Here is a 13,393-nt window from a genome sequence, read left to right as displayed (position 1 = left end):
TTTGCCTAGTTTTTTGTATAAGAATATCATGCAAGACCATATCAAATGCCTTACTAAATCTAGGTATACCACATCTACCGCTTCTCCCCTACCCACAAGGCTCATTATTCTATCAAAGAAGGCTATCAGATTGGTTTGACATGATTTGTTCTCTACAAATCCATGTTGGCTGTTCCCTATCACCTTACCACCTTCCACGTGCTTGCAGATGATTTCTTTAATTACCTGTTCCATTATCTTTCATGCATGAGGGTTTCTTAAGAGACAAAGGATAGGTTACAGAATAAAAGACCCACAAAACCTCCATTAAAGCGATGAAAACTTACTGATCTAAACATCACCAGAGAAGACTTAACAAATCATCTACTCTAGAACTCAGTCTGCAACCACAGAGAGTGAGGTCTGAATTCATTCAGTTTTAGCTAAAAAGGCTCTTCACAATGGGAAGAATCTATTTCCTAATACAGAGATTACTTTAACTGGGTGGTTTGTCCTAAGAGCCTGACACTTCTTCCATTTACACCAGACTTCACCTGCAAAATTCCTCTGAAGTCAGTATCATTAACTAGGATTTACATACAAGAAATAGGAGAGCCAGGTTATGTACCTCTGTTGAAACTAAAGAAGTAAATATTATAAAGCTTTACAAGCTTCTAAGAAAAATAGATGCCAATTAACATTTTCCACCAGCAAGAGATAAGGAATTTGTGTATGTCTGTTTTAGACGAAAAATAAATTACTGTTACAAAACATTCTTTCTACAGACTGCCATCTAATTTTTGAATTGTCATCAGCTCCTCATTTCACTTCTTCCATAACTACATTTTGCATATGATCTGAAATAATGCAAAATGGGATACATTTTACTTACATAAAACTCATACAAAACAGGAAGGAAGGAAACCACTGAATGCTAAGATGCTTTGAGCAAATACTGTATTAAAATTAGTGTTTTTGTTTTAAACATTCCAGTCTTCACTGCAACTTACGCTTAACTCAAAAATCAGTAGTGTCCCAACCAAGTATACTCAGCACCGGGCAAGATGTAGAAACAGTCCCCGCTCCTCAGGCATTTAGGAAGTATAAGAGTTTTAATTACCCACCTGTATTAAGACCTTTGGTTTTATCTTATTATGCAAAAAAGACATTAAATCAACTTCACAAGGGAGCTCTGATTTGGGAGTAGTGCTTTTGGGTGCTACGAAAATACAAATATAAATCAAAAGAAAAATAAACATGAGAAAGTATACCTCTGAAACTATTCTTCCTAGCTTCTAAGAAAAGCAATGAAGAGAATGTACAACCAAATTGTACAATAGATCATATTCAGTAGTACGCTGACAGTATTTCAGTGATTCTCAATCTATTTACCATGTGGGCCACACATGCAGCTCTTCATGTGTTATGTGGGCCACATACCAATATCCTTCTTATATATGAGGCACTCAGCTCCCCACCTTAATATTTAGACTTCTTGCATTTTGTTCATAAGCACTTATAAAATGTATCAATACTTAGTTGTTGGCCTCCATATTATGTAACTGAATGGGACATACTTTTGTTTGACTGTCTTTTCATATACTTTATCAGCTTCTATCCTCTCCTCTATTACAATTATTCCTTCAATAAATCATCCCTTAAAGCAGGGGTCTGCAACCTGTGACTCCAGAGCCACGTGTAGCTCTTGAAGGACTTCTTGGCTCTTGACTCTATAATTGCAAAGTAAAAAGAAACAACCCTCCTGATTATTTTCAATGAACGTCGGATAACTCCCCTTTTAATGCATGCAGTACATTGTGGGATGTGTACTGTCTGTGTGTTTTGATCATGTTGCTAATAAAATCTTGAATTTGAACTGGAAATAAAAGCCTGTGGCATTCCTACTGTGAATGGTAACACATATTTTAAAAAGGAAAACTGAAATGAAGCATGAAGTAAAATTGGCATAATTAAAGTGGGTTCGGGAGTGAAGGTTGACAATAGTGGTAGAAGCACACACATGTAAAGTGTGTGGAAACATAATATGTAAAAAGTTTGAACATCCTACAGCAAATATGAATCACATTACAAATCATTGTGCATGTGCTGTTCTTAAAATAAATAGGGGTTATAAAAAGTATGGTCTGACCTTATTTATTAAGTACCATTTGGTATTCACATGCATTGCAGCTCCTGAATTATTGAATTTTTACCAAATTTGGAAAAAAAAATGGCTTGCTATTTTGGTTGCTAACCCCTGCCCTAAAGGATAGCTGTCTAAACTGCATGCTGTTCTATACCTGTTGTCTTACCCCAGGCCCTAGCCTAATAACTTCTCTTCTACAGCCTTTATCATTTTACAAGTCAGCGAACTGGTTCATTTTTGGTATAGGTAAAGCTCGGCCTTCCTGTACAGGCTCCTCTTTTCCCAAAAGATTCCCCAGGTCCTAATAAATTTAAACCCCTCCCATGAACAACCACATTCACATCCATTTATTCAGACTGCAGTTCAGCTTGTCTAACTTGCCCTCTCATGCTCTCTCTCTCTCTCTCTCAACTTCCTCTCAAAATGCCTGTTTCCTAGCTCATCTGGTCTCTAACAAACTGGCTTTTTAAACATCCTGTTCTCCCGTCAACCTTGTTCAGTAGGGACAGCCAGATGAGCCTAGACCAGATGGGTCGATTCTAGTTATGGCAATTGCATAGCTAGAATCAACCTATCTGCAGTGTACTTACTTTGCCTAGTGTAGACATAGCCTTAAACTGGGATTTTCAAGAGCTCTCTCAGTTGGGCTAACAGCTCCCACTCAAATCATTGCAAGTTCTACTATAAACTTCATTGCAGCAGCACTAAGCAAACCGTGTGCGCTTTTCAAAACATCCACATTTTTTCCCCTTGTCACAAATGTTTTCCCCCACTACTGACTAACCTCTTGTTCAATACTTCCCATTATTCCTTCTTCGTTTTCCTGCTGGAAATTTTAAGGTGTTGTTTTGATTGCAAATATTTTACTGGCTTTGAGACATTTTTGTATTGTGTTTTTGAATACTGCAAGCCTGTGAAAGCACTTAGGAATGGAGAACAGCTAGATGATTACTTATAAATAAAATATTTTGTATGTTCAATAGTGTCATAGAAAGTAATAATGATTTTTAGCATTACTACTGCAAATATTTTAAAGAAATACAAAATGTATTTAATGGTTTAATGAAATACAATTTTCCACAAAAACATCAATTTAAGTTTCAGTATTTTGGACACACAGATTTCAGACAAAAGGCTGAACCTCTCTAATCTGGCACCCTGGGGACCTAACCAGTGCCAAACAAGAGTATATGCCAGACCATGGGAGGTCATTATTGTCCAGCACATTACCAATCCTTCCACTGCTTACTGGGCTCTTAGGAGACACTTAGGTATAAATTGCAGCACAGAACACTGTGACAGCCAGGAATGGCGGCTGGAAACAAACTTTACGGGATTAGGGGAAACTTGGCCACACCCAAGATAAGTGGTCATCCAGCTAACTAAAATCATGCCGGATTATAGATGATGCAGGACAAGAGAGTGCAAAACTAGACGGGTTCAACCTGTAGTTACCAAGGATCTCATAATCCAGGAGTTTTCAAACTTTGTTTCTGAGGCACCTCAACATACTATAAAAAGAACTTGACCCACATATGCCACTGCAACTGTTTTTTCTGCATCATGAGTGGTTTAAAAGCCAGAGTTGATGTTAGGGAGTAGCAAGAAAGACAACTGGCCAGGACTCCAAGCCACAGGGAGCCCCACAAAGCTAAATTGCGCATGCTTCAGCTTTCTGCCCTGGGCCCCAGTGAATCTAACACCAGCCTTACTTTCTGGTTTATTTTGAAGGACCACCCCTCCCCCGCCCTGCCTCCTAAAACCTGTTTGCTGCTCCCCAGGGAGTCCCAGAGCCCTGGTTGAGAAACTCTGTCATAACCAACTAAATAACGCCCAGAGCAGAAAAAGCACATGGAAAGGCTTTCCCATTTCCTTTGTACACTCCGTGATAGCATTAACACAGTCCACACAATTCCTGTGGGATTATCACACGTCTTGGGTTTGGCTTGCTGCCTTACCACACACCCCTTGAGGCATGCTCTCCTCACCCAAAAATGCACAGCCTAACATGTCTTATTACTTCAGGGCACAATGTAGGGATGCTATTAACAACTGAGAAAGGTGTTCAGCATTACCTAAAAGGATTATTATGCAAATGTGATTCCTAAAACACATGCAATTTATTCAACTGTAGTTTGCTTATGCTGCCACATAACTGACTAATCGAGTTTCTGATCGTCATATTTTGTGTTACTTCAAAATCCAGCCCATGAAAGCAACGTAGCTTAGCTGGCTGTGACATTATTTGGCTCAGCAAAAAAGCTTGTATATTGAAGAGCAGGGTGAATTCTATGAAACCATAGGCATTATCATCAACCCCATTGTTCAGAATTAGAGTCAGACCCCAAAATAAAGTCAGCAGTTCTTTTTGTTCACCTTCTAGTTTTCAAGCTTTTAAGGCATATTGTGGTCCTCTGTTCAAGTTTCAGAAATTAATTTTTAATGAAAACTGAGATTTGCATGTATTCACATGATTCCAGGAGCCAGAGCTTTAAGAAAACTACCAAATATCTCAAGAGTTGGCAAAATTTCTTAAGACAGCCCTCTAACTATTAATGCAGTAACAACAAACAAGATAAAAAGTCAACATATCAGACTGTTATGATTTGCATGTTACCAATTTAAGCACGAAGTCTGAGCAAAGCCCATTGAAGTCAATGGGATTCTTCCTGTTGGTTTCAATAGCTCTGGAATCTGGGCCATGACAAAGATTGACAAACTTAAGATAGCAAAGGAAGGGGAAGGAAGAGATGCCCAGTTCCCAAAAGTGTTTTCTGTGACAAAAAAGGAAGTAAAGAGGGCTACCCATAGAATGCAGAAGAACATAGGAGTTTAGCTAAACATGAAATATATAATCAGCAGAATTTGCTTCTAATTTCCACTTGGCTCGAATTAGAAAGAAATAAACACAGCTCTACAAAAAACTTCTAAAGCGCATACCTTTCAACACATCCTTAATGTTGCTACACGACACCTAACTCTACACTGGCAATTTACACTAGTATAACTATATCACTCAAGGATATCAAAAATCCACAGCTCCAAGACAAGTAACTGTACCAACTTAATCCCCATCGTAGACAGGGCTAGGTCAATGGAAGAATTCTTCTGTTGGTGTCTCTGCCATTTCTCAAGGAGCTGGATTACATATGTTGATAGGAGACCTGCTCCTGTTTTCAGAGGTGGCATCTACGCCGAGGCGAGGAAGCTTTTTTCAGTCAGTGGGGCGGACTTGATTGACCCATGGGGGGGCAGAAATCAGTCAGGGGCCACACACAAGGAAAAAATAAAACATGGTTCCCGAGCGAAAACAAAACAAAACAAAAGGCACTGACTTGGCTCCCTACATGCTCGAGTGCCCGGGAGAGGAAGCGGGTGCAGAGACATGCCACAGGGGTGAAGCACAAGCACCAGCTCTCCCTGCTACAGGGGGAGCGCCCGAGCATTGCTGTGGGACACATCCAGCCTATAAACCACAAGTTTCCCACCCCAGTCTACACTTTGGCACTGCAGCTTCCCAGGACAGCATCTTAAGAGTAGACATACCCTGAAGCTAAGTATGCTGCCCAAAGCTTCATTTTCTCCTGAAATGCATACTGAATAAATACTTTGCATGTATCTAGTTCTTTTCATTCATAGGTCGCAACATGTTCAGTCATTTATTTGCTTAATTTCCAGCACTGAAATTGCTGACCAATATATAAAGCATATTTTAATATATTTTGTAAATAATGAAAAACCCTGCAATTGTGTAAAAGTTCAACAGAAAAAAATACATTCTGGTAGAATTTGTTAGTTGCTCCCAACCTGGGAACAGATAGTTCTTTATCCACTGCAAAGGCTCTGGGATGAAGCTTGAGGGTAGTGAGTGGCTTGTCTTTTGTATCCTCTTCTCAGTTGGGAGCCACAACTGTGAGACTTCCTTTGTTTTGTTTCGTTTGCTTCTCGCTTGCATGTGGCCCCAGACTGATTCTTCTGTGGGTCTGTGCCCACCCCACACCCCAAAATGGTTCACCACTCGTCCTCTAGATCTGTCACTTGTAAAACATCACACGCTCACTTGTACTGCTATGGAAATAAAATCCTCCAACCCTAACACACGATCTGGGAGGGAGAAACCATCAGACTCTCTGAGCTGCAGAAATAGGTCACCCTACAAAACAACACTAAACAGTACCTAGCAGACCTTCGGAGTAACTGGACCTCAGTTTATACAGAGTATAAAACCACTTTCAGAACTGTTTACAAACATGACTACAAACAGTGCATAATGAACCATGCAGCCAGCTGTCATGTGAACCCCAGGGACGCTGCTCAGAGGAGAGAGACCAGGTGCACGCCCCCAAGCTGAGCAGTTATTTGTACACACCCTCCCCAAAGTGGTCACCTGTTCCGGGTGCCTCGGTTATTAGAGTACTTTGGACCTGAATGTCAGACTTGACGAGACTCTACAGCTGCCAACTGGAGTTGTGGGTGCTCAGCACAGTACCGACTCCACCCTGGCACCAGCAGCTTTGTGGCACCAAACCCGAGCACAGAAGAGACCCGCACCACGCTTCCTTGCCTCTCTCAGCGCTGTGGGAGCCTGCAGCCCAGCAGCCCGGGGACCCAGCATGGGAGCCTAGCGTGCAGAGCATCCTGGGAGTTGTAGTTCCTTGGCCCGCTCCTTGCCTAGGCGACCTGCGCTAGAGCTAGGAAAGGACTACATTTCCCGGCACTGCCTTGGGCTCTAGAAACAGGAAAGGGAGGGGAAGGGGGAAGCTGTGAGATGAGTGTGTTGCAGTTTGCTGTGCGCAGGGAGGCAGCTGCTAGCAAGGGGTGGTACATGAGTGGAGAATATATGTGCAAGGAGGAGCAAAAGGCTTTGGTCTAGCTGTCACCCTTAGAACACTTCCCCAGACTACATTGGGGGTGATGGCAGCATTTGTGAGGACTGAGTGGACAATGCACTTCTCTCTGAACCTGAGCAAGGGAGGCAGGTGGACCCCATCAGGAGAGGTTAACATGATAAGGAAGGAGAAGCTCTCCTAGAGGGCCTACCAGCATGCGGGGGGATTTGACTCCATTTCTGCTTCTAAGCCACAAAAGCAGAAATTGGCTTCTCCTTTCCAAATTTACCTAATATTCAGAAAGGCACCTGGCTTCTAGCTCTGAACACCCTCAAAATGCAGGAGTTCTCAATTTGGGATGCTGTTGCTTCGTTTCTCCCAAGTCAAACGCTGGTCCACTGCAATTTGCTATACAAAGACTGGGATAAAAGTGAGCAACAAATACTGGCATCTAACCAGGCCTAGAGATGCTGTTTTAAACAGCTGTTATCTTTTTCTTTTTTAAGTTAGTTTTCTTCTTTTAAAAAGAAGACTATAATATTGGATTGGCAAATTCACCACAGGAGCTAAGAGCTGAAGAGTGGAGCAAAGAACAGCAAAGGCACTCCATATTTCCTCCTCTGGGACTATCTGACAGTACGGGTCCAGATATCGTCCAATGACAAACTGAACATTGTTCCACTGTGCTGCTGTTCTGTAACCGTGCAGGTACCAGTCTTGTGGTCTGTGCACATCCACAATTCCTATTAGATTCAGAAGTTCCTTCCTTTTGTAGTCCTACTGGCCAACACTCTGAACCCTTATAAACTAATCAGCTTTAACTTTCCTGTCATCACAGGGTCCAGGTCCCACAGCAGAGGGAGACCGTATGAACTTGTTGCAGAGCTGTCACTCAGAGATGGCAACCTCCAAGTGCCCTAGCCTTCAGAATCATTCAGGCTGCACAACTGTGTGCTGAGCAGTGTCTGGGAGTTGGGGGACCCAGCGGCAGGGGATGGGCATCTCAGATACCTAAAGCTGTGGCGTAGAGGAGGGAAGCACCAAACTACAGAGTCTTCAGCTGCCTAGGGCTGGGGCTGAGGATTTAGAGTCCCTGGTGTTGCTGTTACAAGGTTCAAGCATGCTGAGCCTGAGAACTACCACCCTTCCTATGGCGAGTAGCTGCAGCTGTCAAGGCTGACCTCTGGCAGTTGGCCCATGGCTTCGAGAGGCTCTGTGACTACTGGGGCCTGAAAGGGAGGAGCAGATAAAGAAACTGGAGTTAACCTCGAGGAACTGAGGGCACCAATAGGAAAAGAATGTCAAGGGGAGCAGGGAAAGAGGAAGCGAGTCATGCTTATGGGTGGGGGAACAGCCCCGCTTGGCTGGGCAGCATGTCCAAGGCACAGGAGAAATGAGCTTTGGGAGAGGTGGTGGTGACATAAGTTTCACATAAGGTATGCGGTCAGGCAGCTGCCTAGTTAGCACTGCACAGGTGCTTGAGGCACCCACACAAGGTGGGGAAAGGGCCACCCCCCACTGCCACACTGGTCTCCAGCCTGGTGTTTATGGGGGGTAGGGAGCAGCCTGAAGTAGGCACATCTCTCACACCCCAAATGCAATAGCTCGTAAGTTAGTTAGGCAATAGTAACATGTTATTCACTCATCCTAACTGGTATCAGGGAGGTAGCTGTGTGAGACTATATCCACAAAAACAACAAGAAGTCCTGTGGCACCTTATAAACTAAAAGAATTATTGTAGCATAATCGTTCATGGGCAAAGACCCGCTTCATCCTTTCAGGTGACTAACGCACAGGCTCAGGCATGTGGGGCTGAATGCACAGGTGTGTAAGGAAGGAAGTTGTGTCATGACCTGGGGTGGCCAATTAGCCCCCTTGGGTTGGTGTCCAGAGACGGGAGACAGTTGGGTGTGGGGGAGGGGGGCTGCACCATCCTCCTTCCCTGACTATCAGACTGGGAGAGAGGAACTGAGGACTCTTAGAAGATGCACGTCTCTGAAGCAACTAAGGGCACTAAGGGAAAATGGTGTCACCCCCCCAAAGGGTGGAGCAAGTTCCCCCCCCGCCCCGCACAGACTGCGGCACACCCCTGCCTCCATCTTCTGTGTGGCAGGTCACACCCTTTATCCCAGGGCAGTGAGCGATGGTTGGAGCCCCACATAGGACAGAGGGTGGAGCCATGCTGTGCTCAGTCCTGGCTCAGCCACAGCTTCAGCCTCCCTCAGAAAGGATTTTCCCCAGTGTGGCAGCATGGCACATTTGAGTAGCCTGTAGGGAAGAGGGGAACCAAGGACTCCCTGCCCAGAGGATGGTCCTGCTTGTGGGGACTCGGATATCTCCCACATTCAGATTTCAAAAGAGACACCGGAGTCATCTTCAGGGGCTTCTACAGACACATAGACAGTCCCTTTTTCTCAGCAACTGTTAGGAAATCCCATCTGATGAATGTACATTAAAACTAGAGAGGTATTGAGCCAACACGCTGGGGCACCTGCCATAAATACTGATACTTCTATTGATTTCTCCCTCCTGCTCCCACACAGGAAAGCCCTTATAGCAGGGATTCACAAACTTTACTGCACCATGACTCCTTTCTGACAGCAAAAATAACTACCCAACCCCAAAAACACCTGAACTCACCCATGTCCCACTTCCTTGGATGAAGGGGCCAAAGCCAGACCCCACCACTGTGAGAATGTGGCTCAAAACTGAAGCCCCAGGGAATCAGCCAAAAGGCGGTGGGGCCTGGGCTTTGGGCCCGGGACCCAGCAAGTCTACGCCAACCCTGTTGACCCCATTAAAACAAGATTGTGACCCACTGTGGGGTCCCAAACCATAGTTTGAGTGGCACTGTGGTGTGCCTGTGGCTTAGACCCTTTAGCAGTGGTTTTTCAACCTGTGGTCTATGGACCCATGGGGATCCACAGGCAGTCTAATGGTGAAAGGTTGTTACCACAGAACAGTGGTTTTCAATTTGTGGTTTGCAAACCTCTGAGGGGCCACAAACAATGTCTGAGATTTCCAAAGGAGTCTGCATCTCCATCTGAAAATTTGTAATGGGTCCACAAATGAAAAAAGAATAAAAAGCACTGCCATATAGTAGCTAGACACTACTGCATGAAATGACTTCACTAGATTGTTAATCACACAGTCTATCTCTATATAATTTTGCTTTTATCATAACCTATTTAACTAAAACTCCTATACTATTGGCCAATCGCGTAAAATTTTTACCAGGAGCAGTTCTCAGAAACCAGTCTGGCAGCTGCACATCTGTGTTTGTGTTACAGTAGATTTTAGGCTATTATTTTTTCTCAAGAGATGGGGCTAACCTTCAGCAAATTAATCCTTTAGGGACCCTCTGAATCCCAATTTATTTGGCATTAATCTTGAATAAATGTTTCATCTTTTTTCCATAGCTTCCTCATGCTTCACCCATTTTGTTCTCTTCTTCCACCAATGGCATGCCTCAAAGACTCCCTTTCTTCCTGCTCCCTCCTATCAATGCACTATATGCCCCTACTGTTTGCCTCCTTCCTATTTCTTTACCTCCTTCTACCCCATTTCCATCTCCTTAGCCCACATATTGATGACACTAGGAGATTTTCATGTTGTATAAAGCCTCCACTCAGTCCACTACAATGCAGGTGTAAGTCCTGTAATTTTCCATGAGCTTTGTTTTGTAGCAGCTTGACTTAACTTGACTTAAACCCTTGTTCTCTGAGTGCTGCATAGGTCATCTACAAGTTTTCTCCACTTCACTCTGTCTCGAGACAAAACTTTTAGCTGACTCCAGGAATACCCCAGTTGTTGTCCTTCAATCACAGTAGATCTTCCCCACATTGTCCAAGGTCTTCCTCTTTTGCGTTTTTCTTGTGGGTTCCACATGACAGCTTGATGGATTATGCTCGATGATGGTTTTCTAAGAGTGTGGCCTAGCCATCCCCATTTCTTCTCTTGATTTGAATGTCAAATGGTTCTTGGCCTGCTCTGTTCCAAAGCTCCCCATTTATGACCAAATCTTGCCATTTGATGAGAAGGATGTACCTCAGGTATCTATTTATGAATGTCTGTAGCTTGTGATTTGAAGACTTTTTAGTATGCCAGGTGTTGCATCCATACAAGAGCACGCTCTTCATATTTGTGTGAAGGTCCCCAGTTTTGTCTTCACAGATATTATTCGTGATCTCTATGTGGGAAAAAAAAGTCTTAAATGCAGCTGTAGCTTTCCCTATCCTGGCATTGATATCCTTGTCTGTTCATCTGCCTCTGCTCATAATACTCCCCAAGTAGGTGAACTGTTCCACATCTTCCAGGTCATCCCTTCCCAGTCTGATGGTGTTGTTGTTGGACTGGCTGATCCTCATTGTCTTGGTCTCTCCCTTTTTAATGCTCACTCCAGTCAACAATGAAGTTTTATCCAACGTTGCAACCTTTTTTGACATCCTTTTAGTAGCAGCTGCTAGGTGTATATTAAGTAATATATGTTAGCAAGAAATTGCTTATAGATACCATAAGTCTGTAAGAAATCCCGGCTGTTTCTTTGTAAAAGAAGCTGCTTTCTCTGAAGTGAGCGTATCTTTGTGTGAGTGAGGAAAATGTGAATGTGAATGTGGGTGTGTGTGCAATGTAATCAGTTCCCAAAGGCAGCCCATCTGGACAAGCGGGTGCCAGCAGCACCTTGATGGCCAGAGATTAATAGGAGCTGAGCCCTGCAAAAGAACCCACCCAGGAAAAGAGACAGGCCCCATCAAGAGAAGAAAAAAGTCCCATTTGCTGTTAGCTGATGACTCATGGTCATATAGTGTCTTGGGGCAGTGGGACAGGACAAGAGCTAGTGACTGAAACATATGTAAAGATGGGTGCAAAGCTTTAGGGGAGTTCTTCTTGCCATTACCAGTCTACAGGAGTTAGTCTCAGCTGGCTGGGGAGGTGAGAGGAGGCCCTGGACTTGGGTTCCTCCCCGTCTCCCCAAGATGGATGGTACTGGCTGCTCCTGAGTACTGTGCTGACAAAAGAACACAACCTGACAAGACAACAAGCTGACAAGGGGGTCATAAGATCAGCTCACCACCCTGGATCTGTTACTGCAGGCAGACACATTGGACCCACTATGCCTTCGCTTCCTCTGATATACCTGTGTAACTCTTCACCTGCCTGAATTTGCCTGTTTAAGTGTATGAGTACAGGAGTGTATACGTGTGTGTGGGAGAGGTGCTTAAAAGCTAGTTCCCATTTTTTCCTTTAATCCAACATGCACACATATCAGTGTAACCCTGGAGTGGTCTTCAGTGCAAATAAGGCAACGGTTACTACTCATAGCTAAACCAGTTGAGTGATCTCAACATCTCTCCCTTCCTGCCGGTCCAAACACTGGCAGTACACAGTAGCAAAAGACCAGCATTGCTGGTTGTGGTGGTTTTTAGAGCAACAGAATTATGGCAAAGAAGCTGAGACACTGACTGGGACTGTTCCTTCTTATGATAAATTGATCACTATCTAAGCAATCCCTGCTGAATCAGGACTATTGGCATTTTTGTTAAGTATTCTCATGACAATGAAAAAGATTGTCCAGTTGACAAAGAATTAGCAATCTTCCCCAATCCCTGCTTTCCATCAATAGCTTCTAACTGAGTTCTGTAGGCCTCAGTTGAGTCTTTGGGAAATATACAAGAAAGGCAAGGATTAATATTCCTGATCATTCTAATACAGGTTGAACCTCTCTAATCTGTTACTTTGTCATCCAGTGACATCTGTAATTGATCATGATTTTAGTAAGCCACATGACCACTTATCATTCATGTGACCAAGTTTTCCCTAATTCCATAAAGTTTGTTTCCAGCCACCATTCCTGGCTCTCAGTGTTCTATGCTGGTGACAAGTGCTGTTATTTATCTGTAATTTGCCCCTTCTAAGAGCCCAGTAAGCAGTGGAAGTGCTGGTAATGCTGCTAGACAATATTGACCTCCTGCAGTCGGGCAAATTTTCTTATTCAGCACCAGTCAGGTCCCAAGGGCGTTGGACTAGAGAGGTTCCACCTGCATATAAATCAAACAGTATATATTGGAATGAACGAGCATAACTAGTTTGAACTGCATGTTTCTAGAATCCAGTCTCAGTGTCACTTGAATGCTTGTGTAGTTCAAAGTACTAATGCTTGCTGTCAGGCAACTCTGTTGAGTTCTCTCTAAACTTCATAGGAACTTAAAATAATGTCAGTCTGTCTTTATGCATCATAAACAAAAAAGTGAACAAACATCATTTCCCTGGCTATGTCACCTTTAAGATAGATAGGTAATGAAGAAAGTCTTGTTGCTTTCACCAGCTAGAGTCTGCTGAAACCGTAACACATACAAAGTGTTACTTTGGAATAAGTCTCATTTTCTCTGTCATTTGTTTTCACTTTTATTGCTCTGCAGAACATAAAAAATAAGAAAAA

The 13,393-nt window shown here is 43.5% G+C and overlaps 2 protein-coding genes across 6 annotated transcripts in view; one reads left to right on the top strand and one right to left on the bottom strand.

Annotated features, from left to right (window-relative positions):
• SUPT3H (SPT3 homolog, SAGA and STAGA complex component) overlaps positions 1–6,715 on the bottom strand; it is a 485,878-nt gene extending 479,163 nt beyond the window's left edge. For all 5 annotated transcript variants that reach the window (XM_074991369.1, XM_074991373.1, XM_074991371.1 and 2 more), the window contains exon 1: positions 6,513–6,715. The gene's annotated coding sequence lies outside the window, so the exon portion shown is untranslated. The remainder of the gene's footprint in view (positions 1–6,512) is intronic.
• The window catches only part of RUNX2 (RUNX family transcription factor 2), a 217,227-nt gene that overhangs the window by 61,454 nt on the left and 142,380 nt on the right, over positions 1–13,393 (top strand). The window lies entirely within an intron of this gene.

Source organism: Carettochelys insculpta, chromosome 3 (assembly GCF_033958435.1).
Source record: "Carettochelys insculpta isolate YL-2023 chromosome 3, ASM3395843v1, whole genome shotgun sequence".
In the NCBI taxonomy this organism is placed as follows: Eukaryota; Metazoa; Chordata; order Testudines; family Carettochelyidae; genus Carettochelys; species Carettochelys insculpta.
The sequence above is the reverse complement of the archived record's forward strand: the minus strand, read 5'-3'. Positions and strand labels throughout refer to the sequence as shown.